Genomic DNA, 12,297 nt, shown 5'->3' on the forward strand with positions numbered 1-12,297 from the left:
TCACTGTTTCTTTTTACTTCCTCAGCCACACTTCTCTGTGTTTCACATCCAAAACTCAGTTGACTTGACTCACCTTTGTCTGTTAAGATATACCTCAAAGATAGCCACTTGTGCTTGGTGCCAGTGGCTCATGCTTGTAATCCTACCTACTCAGGAGGCTGACATCTGAGGATCACAGTTCAAAGCCAGCCCAGGCACAAAAGTCCACAAGGCTCTTATCTCCAATTAACCACCAGGAAACCAGAAGTGGCGCTGTAGCTCAAGTGGTAGAGTGACAGCCTTAAGCTAAAGAGCTCAGGGACAGCACCCCGGCCCGGAGTTCAAGTCCCACAACCAACAACAACAACAAAACGTTTGTCACTTGCACACAGTGCTCCCATCACTCAGTCAGAGGAAGGCGCCTTTTCCTGGAAACTCCTCTGTCTCGTACTATCATCGTCCTTCCACACTACTCTTAGCTCTCTCGGTGTTGATTTTTTTCCTTCTCATTGGTGTCTGAGATATGTGGAGATACGTTTGACCTCGTCACACTCCCATGATAGCACCCAATACCAGGAAGTTATCCAACCAATACCTGAATGACCCTCCTTGCCTCTTCAGCTCTCCCCTAGACATCAGAGACCGAAGGCTACAAAGGCCTCGGCCCACTGGAAAACGCTGAAGATTACAGGGAAACTCAAACCACCTGAACCCCTGAGAGCACAAAGATTTTCAAATAGTCTTCAAGGAGTCATGGAAGAGTGGAAGGTATTTTCTCTACTCTTGTTCTTGCATTATTCACCTCCTTCCTTCTTTGAAATGCAGTCAGCAGCTACAGTAGCACCTCTCGCCCATCCGCCATCTTTTTTTTTTTTTTGGTAGTGGGGCTTGAACTCTGCACTTGGGCGCTGTCCCTGAGCTCTTCAGCTCAAGGCTACTGCCCTACCCCTTGAGCCACAGCACCACTTCTGGTTTTCTAGTGGTTAACTGGAGATGAGTCTCACGGACTTTAGTGCCCAGGCTGACTTTGAACTGCCACCCTCAGATCTCAGTCCCCTCTGTAGTTAGGATTACAGGAGTGAGCCACAGCACCCGGCTTCTATTTTTTTTCTTTTCCTCATCCCTGTTTCCCTGCGTGTAGCATGATCGTGACAGTGGTTGAGTGCCACAGTATTTGCAAAACCACTCCTAGTAGTTTTATCACTCACCACTGCTCTGCTGAGAAACAAAAATGATCACTGGACAATGTCCAGTCATCAGATGGATTTGTATCTTTTTTTCTGTGTTGTGAGTCTGTGATGAGTATCAATAATAAAAACCCTGAAGAGGGCCAGAAGTGTAGCCTGACGGTAGAGTGCTCACGGAGCATGCACAAAGCCCTGGGTTTAAGTCCTTGGTTCCACATATACTGAAAAAAAAAAAAAAAAGTGGAGCTGTGGCTCAAGTGGTAGAGTGCTAGTCTTGAGAAAGTCCAACGATAGTGCCTAGGCTCTGAGTTCAAGCCCCAGGACTGGCAAAATAAGTAAGTAAATAAATAAATACCAACCCTGAAGAACTGATAAGATACATAGATCTCCCCTAATTTAGATATTCAGCCACCCACATTTTTGGGGGGGGGGGTCATGGGACTTGAACTCTGGGCCTGGGCGTTGTCCCTGAGCTCTTCAGCTCAAGGCTACCACCCTACCCTTCAAGCCACAGCCCCACTTTCCATTTTCTAGTGATTAATTGGAGATAAGAGTCTTAAGGTCTTTTGTGCCTGGGCTGGCTTTTAACCATGATCCTCAGGTCTCAGCCTCCTGAGTAGCTAGGATTATTACAGGAGTGAGCCACCACACCCAGCCTACCCACAAAATTTTGTAGACATTTCTGGAGGTTGATAGACACTTGTAATTCTCAGCCATAAAATGAATTTTAAAAATTAATCCGGGGCCAGGAGTTTGGCCTAGTGGTAGAGTGCTTGCCTAGCATGCACGAAGACCCGGATTCGATTCCTCGGTACCACATACATAGCAAAAAGCCGGAAGTGGTACTGAGGCTCAAGTGGTAGAGTGCTAACCCTGATAAAGTTCAGAGTTCAGTTTCTCAATAGGACAGATAAGTAGATGATAGAGTAACAGACAGATACATATATGGACAGAACAGATAGATGTTAGATGATAGATAAGATGCATGATTGAGAAGACAGATGATAGATTAGACAGATAAATAAATATGTAAAGGAAGGAATGAAGAAAAAGGGAAGGAAGGAGGGAGGTATGAGGCAGAGAAAGGAAGAAAGGGAAGGAGGGTGAAGGAGAAAGAAAAGGAGGAATGAAGGGAAAGAAAGCAAGGAGGGAGGAGGGAGGAATAGAGATAATAAGTAGAAAGTGAGAAAGATTGGAAAAGAGAAGGCAGAGAGAGACAGAGACAAAGAAAGAAGACAGAAGCAGAGAGAAAAGACAAGAGACAAAAAACACAGAGAGAAAACAGTTTGGCTTTTATGGGGTACTCCAATCTAGCAAAGCATAGATGCCCTGGAAAGGTGAAGGGAAAAGAAGCATTTAAAGATAAAAAGGACAAGTTCTCAAAGCTGTTTTGAAACAAAGAGAATCTTGGCTCTGAGGACATATGGCAGTTGACACTGATTCATTAGCAGAGCTCGTCCATCAGGTAATTTGCTGTCCTGTGTGACTCAGGTCACAAGCTGAGGGTTGGGACAAATCCTTTGCTAGTTCCCATGAGCAGGCAAATCATGTATGTCTTCCTTCCTGGCCTCCCTCTCTCTGCCACCTCCATTTTGTCAGTTTGACTTGACTCCATTTTGATTTTGAGAACCTTCACACACATCATTGAGATAGAAAAACACTCCAATCACCATGACCTCCCATCACTGGACACCTTACCATGTACAACTGGCGCTACTGTGCGAATAATATCTGGTTCATTTTTGCCCTTTGTCAGTCATTCTCTTTCTCTAAGAAATGTACCGAAGAAGGCCCTGCTCTCAACTGCAACTTACACCAGTGCCTTTCTGTTGGCACTGTTCTGATTGTATTTTGTTTTTGTGGTGTTTTAGCATGTACCCCTGAGACTGGCCATGGAGCAACCTGAGAGAGACTAGATGTCTTTTATGCTCAGACTCTGAAATGGCCTCTCCGCACTGACTGTACTGGCATTTGGGATCTGATCATTTTTGTGGCAGGAGCTCGTTGGTTGATTTTCGGTGGTTTAGCAACAGCTCTCATTTTTATTCTCTAGACTCGACTGCGAAAACCAAAAATGTCTGCAGATAGTGCCCACAGTTGTTCTCGAGGCAAAATCAGCTGAGTTAAGAACTGGCATTCTGAGGTGATAAGAATGAGAGAATGGGGAACTCAGTGACCCTCACTCATCAGGGAGAACTGGACTTTAGAATGTGTGTGTGCCCGTCCGCGGATTTGAACTCAGGGCCTGGATGCTATCTTTGAGCTTTTTTGCTCAAGGCCAGAGAAATCACATATGTTGATGGAAAAGGATTCATCCTTAGCACACTTAAATGGTTCTAAAGCACTGGTGTGGCTTTGGGGATAAGAAGCAATGGAAATGGGATGGTGAGCTCTCTTCACCTCAGAAAAGATCACAGACGTCGGCAGATTGGAAATGACCCAAGAGAACAGTTAGTTTGCTGATGTTCAATTTTATTTTCCGGCAAGGTTTCCCTTCTGGATTTCTTATTCCGGCCCCATGAAGGGTTTGCCCGTGAGCACACAGTTGCTGCTCTGTTTCCTCCACAGGCACAGGAAGCTGCATGAGAAGGGACAGTGCATTCTTCCAGTGTGTGAAGAGATAAAGAATACTAGTGTTCATCCAGAATCCAGTGGCCTGCTCCTATAATCCTAGCAATTTAGGAGGCTGACATCCGAGAATTATGGTTCAAAGTCATCCTGGGTAGGAAAGTTCAGGAGACTTTCATCTCCAATTAACCATCAAGAAAGCCAGAAGAGGAGCTGTGACTCAAGTGGTAGAGTGCTAGCCTTAAGCAGAAAAGATCAAGCAAGACTGCAAGGCCCTGAGTTCAAGCTCCTGATGGCATAGAAACAATATAAAGTAGAATAAAATCAATTCACCTGCTAAAGCATCTAAAGCTATATAACACCACCTATTTCTTGGGAAATTTTGATTTGTGATATAGTTATGGGCTTTAGATAGCCTTTTTTTTAATAATGCATTAATTCACAAGGTCTTGAGGCTGGGCTTATAATGACTATGTTTTAAAAGAGTAGGGGAATAGAAACAACAGTTTTATTTCTATTGGTCTTGTTCCGAGGAAACCAGAACAGTATCTAACTCAGTTTTTTTGCACCTGGCTAGAGATGATTTCAAACAACAAAAAAAGCTGGAGAGGGCCAGGAGTTTGGCCTAGTGGTAGAATGCTTGCCTAGCATGTATGAAGACCTGAGTATGATTCCTCACCACCACATACATAGAAAAGGCCAGAAGCAGTGCTGTGGCTCAAATGGTAGAGATCTAGCCTTGCAGAAACCCAAGGATAGTGCTCAGGCCCTGAGTTCAAGCCTCAGGACTGACAAAAAAAAAAAAAAAGAAGAAGAAAGGCCAACAAAATCAACACCAGAAAAGGGTACAACCAACAACCAAGAATAAGGGTGGGGCCAAAGGGATAGGGGAAGACAGAACAAAGATGATAAAGGCACGAGTATGCAGGCAAAAACTCATTGTATATATCACAAAACTAAGAAAAGGAAGGAAAGAGATAGGTCGAAGAGTGGTGAGAATGTATTCATAAATTGCTTTGTTATTTGTTTTACCTATATATGTTATATATAAAAAGAAATGCATTCAAGCAATTCGTTGTGAAGATGATAGCAACTGTTCATCAAAATGAAAGCGAGATACACTGCAAGACTTGATGCCTTGTGAGGCTGGGGTTTTATTCAGGTCAAGGTCATGGGTGAGCCATCCTTCCTTCGGCAGAGTGACTGACAAGTGGCACACCATCTTTGCCCTTTACACATGCATCCTTGTTACTAAGATGGTAGCACTTCATCTACCCCAAGGAATTTTATCAGCATCTTTATTAGTTCCTCTTGGTTGTAGCCATTTGAAGGGTCATTTTGTAAGCAATTTACTAACCACAGACTTTTCTTTGCAGGGCAGGAAAGGCTTATTTTGTGGGTGGATTTGATCTTATCAGAGACCCTGGTGACCATGTCCGTTTCCCTAGCAACCAGGAACTTTACGCTTGCTGCCTCTGTTCCAAAGTCACAGGGACTACCAAAATGTATGACCCATGTGTGTCATTAAAGAAAGTGGTCAATTTCCACGATGGGATAGTTGAAACAATTTTAAGTTCTCAGATTAAGTTCACTGACCTCGCCAGTTCAAATGCTCATAGAGTTCTGTCTTTCTCACCATAGGGTCTGGTATCGAGCTGCCCAGTTAAAAGTCCCTCCCTGAAAACCTAAGTGTGTTTTTCAGGGCTTTTGAATCAAATCAGACCAATCAATATCCTTTCTGAAACTTCCTTACAAAGTTCTTAAGGGAGAGAGTCTCTCTTTACTGGGGATATTATGGTCCATGACAAGCTTTAAAATGTCTTTAATTATGAACTCTGTGCTCCAGAGAAAACTGAAAAAATAGAGGTGGACTGGCTACTCCAAAACGGCGATCTGTCTGTGATAGTTACATTACATGTCAACTTGACCGGGTCATAGGTTATCCAGATACGTTAAACATTACCTAGGGATGTGAGTTACTTTCTGTCACTGACCACAATATTTGAAAGAACAATTTAAAGGGAGAAATTGATTTGGCTCATGGTTTCAGAGCCTTCAGAGGCAAGGATGGCAAAGCAGCAAACAGAATGCCTGTGTTCACGAGCAATTTTGTGTTCCCTCTTTTATGCCATTCAGTCTCCAGCCTATGAGATGATGCCATTCACAGCAGGTGTTTCCCCATAATTAATCCTCCCAGAAGCACACTCAGAAGTATGTTTCCTAAGGTGATTGTCAACTTGACAATCAAGATGCACCATCACCCTGGATTCCTGTGTGTGACTCTGCGGGGAGGGTATGAGCCTCACATTTGAATTAGTAGAGGGAGTGAAGCCAGTTGCCCTTCCCAAGGCCTAATCCAATCTGCTGACTGACTGCTTATCTGTTTTCAACATGAGATAGCAATTTATTCCAGCTTTAGACATGGAATCCAGTTGTCAGGTCTTCAGATTTCAGGGTCTCTAAGTGTAGACGTAAGGATCTTTTGAACCTCTTTAAGTACATGAGCCAAACCTTATAATAAATAAGCAGGCAGACAGGCAGACAGACAGACAGACAGAGAGACAGAGGCATCCAGATGGCTTATCTCCTTAGAGAAAACCCACTAATAATATATGATCTGAGCCTATGATGTCTGGATAAAAGTAATACACCACACAGACTCAACATTTGAGGTTTCCACTTAATCATCTTACCACAGATCCGTAGGAGTTTCAAAAATAAAGAACTCATAGCCAGGTGTGGTGCCTCATGCCTGTAATCCTAGCTACTCAGGAGGCTGAGATGTGACGATCAAAGTTCAAAGCCAGCCGGGCACCAAAGGACCTGAGACTCTTATCTCCAATTAACCTCTAGAAAACAGGGGAAGGGGAAGTGGGGCTTGGCTCAAGGGTAGGGCCATAGCCTTGAACTGAAAAGCTCAGGGACAGTGCCCAGGCTAGTTCAAGCCCCATGATCCACAATAAATAAATAACTGACTCACTGGGAATACATAAACCTACCCTACAGGATAAATTAACACGTATTTGCTATGTGGCAAATACATAATCCTGTAAACTAGTAATCACTTACCCAACAGTTCTGAGATGAAGTGTTAATCATTTTGGATACACTGGGAAAGCATCAAATGTTGAACAATCTCTTCACAGTGACCATTCTTATTAGTTCTACAAAGACATTAGCTTATGATAGATTTTACCCTACACTATTGAGTTATCCTCACTGCTGAGGCTTTCTGGGGCTTTGCTGCCTGTCTGCTACCCACCATGTACAGATGACATTTAGACATTCAGTGCTCATCCCGGGGTCTTGCATAATTTATGGATTTGAATTTCCACATCTGTCTATCAGTTTCAGCCACTGGCAAACAGATAATAAGCCCAAGGACCCAAAGAGAAAGGTTTAAAGATGGATTTGATATTTCTGGTTCCCTTGCAGCATCTGGGAAAAGGCCTCAGAATCCCTAAGGCTGAAACTGAATATTTGGAGTGACTTTACACTAATGAAATCATCAAAACCAAATTAGAAATATGTGGATCATTTCTGCAGAGACTGCCTGCCTGTTCTCTGATGAAAAGCTCTGCAAGAGAAAGTTACTTATACCTTTCTCTCTTTTCATTGGAAGGATAAGAAACATGCTTCAAAGGCTCAATGGAGCTTTAAGTCGAAGGAAAGAAAACAGCCCGAGCCTGAACTCTGGGAGTTGGCTCCAGACACAGAGTCGTCTTTCCCACCATCACCTCGTGCTTGGCCTAAATCAGCCTTCAGTTGTTTTTAGTCCCTGTTATGCTTCTAATTCCAAAGCAACGGCTATTTTATTTGGCTTGCTGTCGATTACTCATACAGCACAACATGTCTATGGTGTGCAGAGCCAAGAAAGTGAAATCTAAGAGATTAAAAACAGATCTGTCTAGTGAACAGGTGTCGCACATTATCTAATAGAAACTAAATATAAAAAAGGGAGACTAATTAAAGTTTTGGCTTTCTCCGGCTGTTGGCTTCTCAGTTTTTTAACTCTTTAAGATGCCTGTCAGAAAAGGGGCCAGGATGTCCCAGAAAGGCTCTGGTTCCATAGTTCTGTGATCTAGATGTGTGTGTGTGTGTGTGTGTGTGTGTGTGTGTGTGTGTGTGTGTGTGTGTGTGTAAAGAAAGGGAGAAAGATCTAGAAGGGGGACCATTTCACGTGGCCAAGCCAAATGTTGATAAGCAGTTGCTTGTCCTGTCCAGAAAAGGTCCAGTCTTCTAGAATCTTGGTACTCCCATTATGGGCTCAGCCTGCCTCAGCCCACCCAGGCAGCTGGTTAGAAGCAGAGCCTTGGGCCCCATCCTGGAGGAACTACATCAGAACCTGCACTACTAACAACAGCCTGCCCACCCAGTGATCCCAGCCACCCTGAGGTCTTGAGAGAGCCATTCTGGGAACTAGAGTGGAGTGGATTGGAATTTCTGGTGAGATCAGGGAGGATGTATGTTAGGACTGAAGGAAGAGCCAGATTTGGGTGAAATTTTGGTAGGTGCCTAAAGCAGGGGTCAGTACCCTTTTCAAATAAAGGTTCAGATAGTAAATATTTCAGCTTTTCTCATTTTACAATCTTTGTTACAACCAGTCAGTTAGGTCACTGGGACATAAAAACAACAGACATATAAACAAATGGCCATGGCTGTATTCCAATAAAACATTATTCACAAAAGCAGGCACTGAGCACATGTTGGTTCATAGGCAGTAGTTTACTGACCCCTGGTTTCAGAGAACAAATATGGCTTCATACAACATGGAATATTCCAGCCTACATGTGGGTTTTAGAACAACTGATCCCAACTGTAAGGTCTCACTAGCTTGTGACCAGCTTTGCCAGTTGAACAGATTTCTTTAAATTGGGGAGTTTTCTTTAGCAGCAAATAATCTCATTCCATTGCTCAAGTGTGTTCCGTATTCTGAAAAATATTACATATTCAGGTCATTGTATACTTGGAACAGTCTTCATTATTTCCTGAGAACCTCAGAGGTATGCAAATCAGAGGATGAAGTCAACCCAAATATGATAAAAGACACAGATCACCGGGGACTAGAAAGACTCTTCTCTAGCTGTGGACTTAGACACCTGGCATCAGCATCCTCTCGCATTATTTGTTTTGGCTATAACAACTGCCATCCGTCTGTCCACCAGAGTGGGCCTAATGCCAACATTTTTGTTTTGTTTTTTGCCAGTCCTAGGGCTTGAATTCAGGCCTGAATTCAGGGCCTGACCACTGTCCTTGGGCTTTCCTCAAGGTTAATGCTCTACCACTTGAGCCACAGCACTACTTCTAGTTGTTTTTTTTTCTATGTATGTGGTATTGAGAAATTGAATCGGGTGCTTGCCTAGCATGCATGAAGACTAGGGATCGATTTCTTAGTACCACATACATAGGGAAAAAGAAGCCAAAAGTGGTGCTGTGGCTCAAGTGGTAGAGTGCTAGCCTTGAGAAAGCCCAAGGACAGTTCTGGGGCTCTGAGTTCAAGCCCCAGAATGGGCCAAAAAAAAAATCACAGTTGGGAGCCCTGCTATGCTGCGTAAACTGTCTTGGATGGAGGGAAGCTCCCAGCTAGCAGGGGAGAGGGACATTAGCTGCCTGACCTTCTATCCAGCCTGTGTCCTGTAAAAAACAGAGCAGGGTCCAGGAGGCAGAGGAAAGCCTTTGGCAACATGTTACAGGCGCTGGCAGATGGACAGCAGGCGGACACTGGAGAAACAGTGAGCCCTGAGGGGCGAGGGTGGAAGGTCCAGGAGCATCTGCCCTGCTTTACAGACGGAAGGCTGGATCACCACCCCCTCTGAACATAACACCAAACACAGACTCACAACAGACAGAAGAAATCTGTGTCAGCGTGGGCTGCCTTCAGTTGCAAGAAACTGAAAATGTGACTAAGTAGTGCTTTAAATATATTTGAGCTTTTGTCTTCCCATAGAACAAAGATCTCAGAGATAATCTGAGATGATGCTCTGGGGTAAACACAAGAGACCCAACACAACCTCCTTTGGTCTTATTGTCAACCATCAGCATCATCATCACCATCATCACCATCATCATCACCATCATCATCACCATCATCATCATCATCATCATCATCATCATCATCAAGTGGCTTTGATTCTCCTGCAGCTCCAACCACCTCATCTGTAGGCTGGTCCAGAATAAAGGGAAGGACAAACACACTCTAGCTGAGTGAGCTTTGTCCAAGACAGCTCTGAAGAGCCCACTTAAAAACTTCAACTTCCATCTCTCAGTCAGAACTTGCTTCCAAGGCTTATCTGTAACGGAAAACTGGGAAATGGAGATTTCACTGTAAGTTTGGGCATATTTGGGATAGGAATTTAACAGTTTCTGCCCCCTACATGCAGACGCTTTCCCAACTCAAGCAACAAGTATAGCAGACTGCATGCTAGGAAAAAATATTGAAAACTACAGCTTTGCCCTGAGAAGAAAAAGAAGGGAACCTAATCTAATCGTACCAAACTTCTTTATGGCTCAGCATAAACTAGGGCAGGCTAAGTCACTGCAGATATACTGCCCTTTGTTTGTTAGTTAAATGATGTCTAAAACCATTGTTTTGGTAAGTTTGGCAGTTGGCCTGACATTTAAATGTAACTTCTATGACACGGGATGAGCTGACTCCAAACTGAGGAATCAGAAATAGGAATGGGGTTGAGTGCAGTGGCCCACGCCTGTAATTCCAGCTCCTGGTGGAGCTTTAGGAAGATCAGTCTTGTCTGGCCAGAACAAAAAGCATGAGACCCGGGGCCAGGAGCATGGTCTAGTGGTAGTGTGCTTGCCTAGCACATATGAAGCCCTAGGTTCAATTCCCTGGAACCACATACACAGAAAAAGCCAGAAGTGGTGCTGTGGCTCAAGTGGCAGAGCGCTGGCCTTGAGCAAAAAGTGTCCAAGGACAGTGCTCAGGCCCTGAATTCAAGCCCCAGGACTGGCAAAACAACAACAACAAAAACATGAGACCCAACTGGATAAACAACTAAAGTTAAAAGAGTTGAGGCCATGGCTCAGAGGGAGAGTGACTGCCTGGCAAGTGGAAGGCCAGAACTGCCAGAGGAAAGGAAGGAAGGAAGGGAGGGAGGGGAGGGGGGAGAAGGGCATTTCTTCAATGATGTAGATGATTAATTTTTAATTATCATTACCTTTAAGTAGTTGTACAGAGGAGTTTAAATTCAACTAGAGTAAAATGCATCTTGAGCCACACCACTCCTTCCACCATGTCCCCTATCTTCCCATTCATATGCTCAAGCTACTAGATGAATGTTTTTAAGTTAACCATTGTATCAACTAATTTTCTGATTCCTCTAAACTAAAACTTTATGAATTTTTCCACAGTAAAGAAAAAACAAACACATTATAAACCCTCAAGGGCAAAGGGTAAGCAAGTCGTTTAGTAAGTGAAATCCCAGGGGGAAAGTCCACTGTAGACTGGTAAACCACCTCTCCACATGAGCCAATCCCCTTCTCATAGAGCCATGGGAAAGGAGGAGCCCCACAAAACCAAAAGGCAGCAGTAACTCAGAGCTTAAAAATGTACACAAGCGCCAAGTGCAGTGGCTCACGCCTGTAATCCTAGCTACTCAGGAGGCTGAGATCTGAGGATCATGGTTCAAAGCCAGCCTGAGCACTAAAGATTGTGAGACTCTTATCTCCAATTAACCACTAGAAAACTTGAAGAGGCACTGTCGCTCAAGGGGGAGGGCAGGAGCCTTGAACCGAAGAGCTGAGGGACAGCGCCCAGGCCCAGAGTCCACGCCCCACGACTGACACACAGACACAAAAAAAAGTACATGAGACAGCCGATTCCTTATTTCCCCATTCCATTCCTAGATCGGAGCTAAGAAATTTGTTCTCTGGAGAAATTGAACTAAAGACACTCTCTACTCAGAGAACTAAAGAAGCAGGATGGGAAGTGGGTGGGAAAACAGGTTGGAAATGTGTAACCAAGAAAGTCTGTAAGTGGTGAAAGCCCACACTGTTGGGAAAGATCAGGCGGATGAAAGAAAGAAAGACAGAGACCTTGACAGACCAGGTCAGACTTTCATCACCGCCGCAGAGGGCCCCCAAGAAGGCTGAGCAGAGTGGAAGATACAGGGAGTGCAGAAGGAGTGGGCTCCAGCATTTAAATACAGCAAAACAGGAAGCTCTTGGGCTGTAAAGTAGGGCAGTTACTGCAGACCATCTTGCCAGGGTCATGCACACTTTTAGAAAGGGCAGGGGTGAGGCGTTGAGAACTAGCCCCAGGAGGGGGCCATGAAGGCAGCATTGAGTTATGACAGCAATGTAAATCCCCATCATTCACTGCGCCCCACTCATTCTCAGAGCCTTGGAGGAAACATTTAATGACTTTTCTCTAGAGATTTTGAGGGTTCCCTATATAAAAGCCTTCAGATGTTGACATTTCGGAATCCCCCGTTGAAACGTCTGGCTGTCTCTCAACCCTGCAATGAATAGCATTGTGAAATTTCTTTTCTTTCTGTTCCAAGACTGGGACTCAAATTCAGTACCTGATGTTTTGTCAATTGCCTGACTG

Source organism: Megascapheus bottae, chromosome 1, assembly GCF_031878675.1.
Source record: "Megascapheus bottae isolate mThoBot1 chromosome 1, mThoBot2.hap1, whole genome shotgun sequence".
Classification (NCBI taxonomy): Eukaryota; Metazoa; Chordata; class Mammalia; order Rodentia; family Geomyidae; genus Megascapheus; species Megascapheus bottae.